The sequence below is a fragment of the Limulus polyphemus genome, unplaced genomic scaffold (assembly GCF_000517525.1).
Source record: "Limulus polyphemus unplaced genomic scaffold, Limulus_polyphemus-2.1.2 Scaffold3564, whole genome shotgun sequence".
NCBI classification, from domain to species: domain Eukaryota; kingdom Metazoa; phylum Arthropoda; class Merostomata; order Xiphosura; family Limulidae; genus Limulus; species Limulus polyphemus.
In genome coordinates, this window is record NW_013669174.1 from 12646 (window position 1) to 18683 (window position 6038).

Sequence of the window (6038 nt, forward strand, 5' to 3'; positions counted from 1 at the left end):
AGGTCTGAGCCATTGTTTTTGGCATTTAATATTTGCATAGAGAATCCATTTTTCATCACCAGTGACAATTTTGTCCATAAATGGATTACGTGCCAAAAGAGATGAAGCAACGTTCATACGTTGGAAACGATGATCATCAGAGAGTTTGTGAGGGACCCAAACACCTTCTTTATGGAGTTTTCCCATATTCCTTAGATGTTTAAATATTGTTTTTATAAGAGACATACAATTTCATGAGTGTGTTGCCTTAGATTAGACTCAACAAGCGTCTTCAGGGCCTCAATATCAATTTGGCCCTTGCCATCACAATTTTTAAGGCTAAAGTCACCTGAACGAAATTTGCTGAACCATCGTTGACAATTACGAACGTTCAAAACATTTCCATAAACTTCTTTGATATTCTTTGTGCCTACAGAGGTGTTGTTTCCCTTCTTGAATTCAAACAGCATTACATACTGAATGTGTGTCTTGTTGTGTGCCATCACTATAAGGGAGTAGAGTATACTAAACTTTACACATTATATAGGCTACACTAACGTGATGTTTAGGTGGTTCGTTTAACTATTATACGTGACGTACGTTTTTTGGAGGGTGGTTAATGAAAGTGTTCCAAAATGCAACATTAATTTCTTGATGACCTAATACATTAGTTAATTTCTTAATTTAAAAGTAAATATTACAAAATCCTAAATATTGATTTCTGTCTGTCACATGGTATGTTTAATGCAGCATTGGTTCAAATTAGAAGTCTGTGATGTTCAAATACAAAGTCTATAGTTTCTTACAAATTAGATACTCAAATAACCGATACTGACAAGCTAAAATATAAGACAAAAACCTCCTATCTTTTGTATTTTCTGGGATATTAATATATTTATTGAATCAACCAAGATGGCCCCACCCACCGATTCAATTTTTGAAAATACTTGCTTACGTACACCTACTTTACCCACTGATGTGTGTATAACCAATTGAAAGCTCAGAATGTCCCCCTAGTGGTTTTCTCAGCCTCTGCAAAGTATTTGTGTAGGAAACTCTTTCTTTTCATGCTACGTTTCAAGCAGTAAGGTAAGACATTAGTGAGCTCAAAAAATCATATTTTTTTAAACCCAAATACAGCTTAATTAGTAAGCTTGATAAATTATAGAGGAATTCTGTTGTATTGACATGGTAATTTATGATTTTTTGTTATTTGAAAATGCACATATAAAACTTAAAAAAAATATATTGTTTTACATCCGCTACGTGTGAAATATGATAAGGCTTACCAACTTACGACAATCAGCAAATGAGTACAAAGTTCGTAACTAGAAGAGATAATTGTTTTCTATACTTTTTTATTTACTGTTCTATTTTTTAAGAAAAATAAGTGAAATTTAAGAAATTATTTGTAAATAGTAATAATGTATATACATATACAATGCATTATAAGTGAAAGGTGACTGTATTTTACAAAATACTGGTCCACTAACATACAGCCAAGACAAGTCACTTTGTAAAGGCCAGTTTTATATTCTTGGATATGGTAGCACGTGTGTCGCATCATTGCAACATCTGTAATATTAGTCAGGCACAGCTGAAAGGTCCATAAAATAAAAATAATAAATATATATAAATGTATAATGTTTTGAGATTTAAGCTATTTAGACTAAACATTTGTGCTTTCGTGCTATAATTTATAGTCATTCTAGAACGAAAAAAGCATGATATATATCTATTTCCAAATTTTTTATGGTGGTTACAAGGTCAGTCAAATCGACCAAACCCGTACAGAGATACAATAGTGAAAATAACAGATAAAAATGTAAAGTTTTTTCTGAAAAAACAAATAAAAAGCATTTGATAATTATCTGGAGGTTATAAAGATTTCACCTATGAAATTTGAAAATTTTCTGATGCATAAAAGTATTTCTAATCTTAAAATCAAAATTATTTTTGAAAAGAAAAATGCATGAGAAAACAATCTTAAACAATCTTAAAACTAAATAACAGAATCTGATAATATGTGTGTAAAAGAAAGCCTTGTAATGTTTACTGACAATCTGTAAAATTTCACGAAGATATGTTTACTATATTAAAAGTTGTAGCATGAAAACTACAACAAACACCAAAGGTTATGAGGTCAGTCCCTGGGACTGAGCTCATAGTAAGAGAGTTAACATGAAGTTGAACTCTGACCTCACATGCATACAGCCTGCCCTTTTCATATTTCTGAATCAGTTACTACTTCTTTTATAAGGTCTAAGGTTTATGTTACCAGGGTTCTAAACTCTCTACACTCATCAAATATCTGCTCCTGTCACTCGCCTTAATACTACCCATTAATTATAACATATTTGCTGCAACTTATCCATAATGACAAGGAGCCTATTCTTCCCTCTCCCCTTTCCTTTTCAATATCTTCCTAATATTCTCCATGTATCTTGTTAATAGAATGCTTCATTGTTTTGTAATCTGCTTTCCTTCTAGTGATAACTATATATATATAGATATATATCAGATGTCAACAGGATGCCACACCAATAAATAAGAAAAATATATTAAGTAAAAAGTTAGAAAAACTTTCTTACCTCCATATAATAGAAAATAAAAAAAGGGATTCCACAGACAGTCTCTGGAAGAAATCTAGAGAATCACAATTAGGTAGGCTCTGAGGGTAATATGACGGTGTTGGCCACGGATTCCGTGGAAAATAAGATCTATAATCAAAAAAGATTTAACTCCATTACATTGGACTCATCTTTTTTACACAGCAATACATTAAAAGGTCTAAAGAAGTCAAATTTGAATTATACAATATTTGTAACTTACACATGCACACATATACATCTTCTGTTTAAGCACCAAAAGAATTTGCAAAGAATGAGAATCAGTGGTTATAAATTCATGCTTATAATGCTTACTGCTAATTGTGTAGATACATATGCTGTTGTTTATTTACTGTTGAACAATCCCATGTTGTTTTTATGATGGAAAACTTTTTTAATCTATGTTATACACAAATATAGAGCCCCAAGACAAACAATATGTGCATAAGCTTCAAACCCTCTAAGAAGGCCATTGATATTACCTTCTGATCAAATCAAGCTATGCACGTAGATCAGAACTAAAAATATAAACCTCATAATAAGCATAGCTAATTACGTATCATATTCTAACTATATTACTTATAATGATTAGAATGCATTTTTTTCATCAGTTGGGTGCCCTTAATGTTAATAATATTTCCAGCCTTAAACTCAACAATAGCTCACAAGGTTTGGCCAGCATATGATGCATTAGGTTTGTTTGTTTGTAATTATGCACAAAGCCACACAATGGGCTATCTGTGCTCTGCCAACCACGGGTATCGAAACCCGGTTTCTAGCGTTGTAAGTCCGCAGACATACCGTTGTGCCACTGGGGGGCAATGCATTAGGTTATTCCTAAATCCATACACTATGCTAATAATACAGAATAATCTCTATAATAAAATAAATTAAAATAAATTAAAATTAGTACAATGTATAATAATCATTATAATAAAATAATAAACATAAATCAAATTATGAATAAACACAAAATTAAGTTAGTAATAATGAAAAATAAAAGTATGTATATTAAATATCTTAATGTACACTGTATGTCTACACTATATAAAATTTTTACTTGTTTAGGCCCATGTTCAAGTAAAAACTACCACACAACAGCAAATGTTATACTGGCTCAGTCACATTAGTAGATTTAGGTTAAGTCCTACACCCATAAACTGAGTTAGCAATGTGAAATAATGTTTATAATAAAAAAATAAAATTAAATTCCTATAATGTAGAATAATAAATATCAAAAATTAAATTAAAAGCAGATATGTTAAGTATTGTAACCAACACTGCATGCTCACACTGGGGGTAATACTAACACTTTTTTAGGCCAATGTCGAGGTAAGAACTGCCACACTATGGTGAAAGGTGTATTTTGCTACAGCAGATCTGTAGATTTAGATTGGTAGTAAATAAATAAACTAAGCTAACAATGTGAAATACTCCTTATAATAAAAATTATTCATAATAATATAATAAACAATACTGTTACTAAAAGTAAACTTAAAAGAAATTATAGGGTATAGTATGACATTCTAATGTACTATAAGAAGTAAACAGTTCTAGCTTAGACAAACTGTGCATGAATTTCAAACTATTTCAGAATGCCTTGATAAGCTAGTACACTATACATAAATATGCAGTGCAAGTTAACTTAAATCAAAGTAAACCAAAAGATATCCTTCAATATCAAAACGTTTCATAGTTGGTTTATTGATTTAACATCATAATTTTCTATGTTTAGTTCAATGATTATTCTACAATGTCCATGGCCTATGTAAATAATACAGCCTTACATCACCTTCTTGAATCACTGATGGCATTTTATGTGATGACCTTTGTTACGGACTATTGCTCTGCAGTGCATTTCTTCATTGTAGGAAGTTTTTGCATAAAATGCCGAGGTCAATATTATCTCTTTCCTCTTTACACACTTCCAAAGTTTATCAACTGTACATGGATGATGGCTTCAAAAAGCCCCTTTTGAGTACCTATATGTTGAGAAATCCATGAATGGTACTGCCCAAATTCCTGTACTTGCATCCTGTGGAGGACATGGTACATCTAACTGGACATGTGGCTGGATTCAGAATTCATGAAGCATCCAGTCTGTACAAAGATTGTATGTCTTTATTGTAAAGTGGGTCAGTACATTAGCCTGATGATATGCAGAGTACACCTGGAAACTGTTCTCAACTTATATCTTGCAACTTAGTAACATAATATCTTTTTCTTCCTCTAGGCAGCTGATTTCACTGTATTTTGTAACTTAGTAGCATAATATCTTTTTCTCCTCTAGACAGCTGATTTGGTTGTATCTTGTAACTTAGTAATATAATATCTTTTAGTTCTCAACTCTTCAGAAGTTTAAGTTTCAACCACCAGTAATCCCTTGAACAATTTACTTCCATTTGTCCAATGCAAGATACTTTCATACAACTTTTGACAGTTGGACTTGCACTTTGCTACATGCTTTGAGAGAAGCTTGTTAACACTGCATTTCTAGATCTAAATCTATGTTAATTATCTTGTTAGAGTTCAAGGAAGGTTTCTCTTTTAGCTGCAATAGACCACCATGTGACAAGCTGTTCAACTTTGTAATTTTCTCTATTCTAACTCTATATGAGATTAGTCAATTTGACATAAAAAATACATCTAAATTACCTTTTATTGTTTTATTGCCCTTTGACCAATGTCCGATATTCCCGCCTCACAAATTGATAATCACTTGGTGAGCGTGTAGCTCACATTACCTTATCAAATTATGTAAAGCATGGGCTACTCACTAATTACTTGCGAGTGTACTTTGTGAAAAATGTTTATTATTATTATTCTTTATTTTACTTAACTTACCTAAAAAGTTCCTAATTTTTACATTTTTTTTTTACTTATATAATTATAAGTAAATAATACACGTTAAAAACAAGACAAGAAATACAGCACTTACCTGGGTCTATTTGTTTCTGCTGTTGACTGTCAATGAAACTTAACCCTACTTTTTTATATTAATGGTACCACTACAATAAATATTTTTTTATTTAATTAAATAATGTACCAAAGAATACAGAATAATTACACACAAAAAGCAGACAATGTCTAATAACTATCACAATTTTTTGTCTTTCTAACTATGCAACAAGAGCTGTTAAATATTCAGGTAAGCTCATCGATGTGTTTCCTGTGAGAATAAAGTGGAAGTGAAATAGACAATTCTGTGTATAGAAAACATAATATAATAAGATCATTTAATAGATTAAAATTTTAGCTTTCTATTGGTTATAATTAATATAGTATTAAATATCAGATGGAAGTATTGGCAATTTGTGAAAACAAGATGTGACAAGTGGGCATGGCAAGAGGGGTTTGATTTACTAGTTTATGGCTCTGCTGTTTCAGTATCTTTGAGATTGACACAATAGGCTGCGAGTAATTAACCAACAGGCCTTACAAAATAAAAAT

At 31.3% G+C, this 6038-nt stretch overlaps 1 pseudogene; it reads right to left on the reverse strand.

Annotated features, from left to right (window-relative positions):
- Nucleotides 1-6038, reverse strand: part of LOC106469595 — a 100506-nt pseudogene that overhangs the window by 8434 nt on the left and 86034 nt on the right.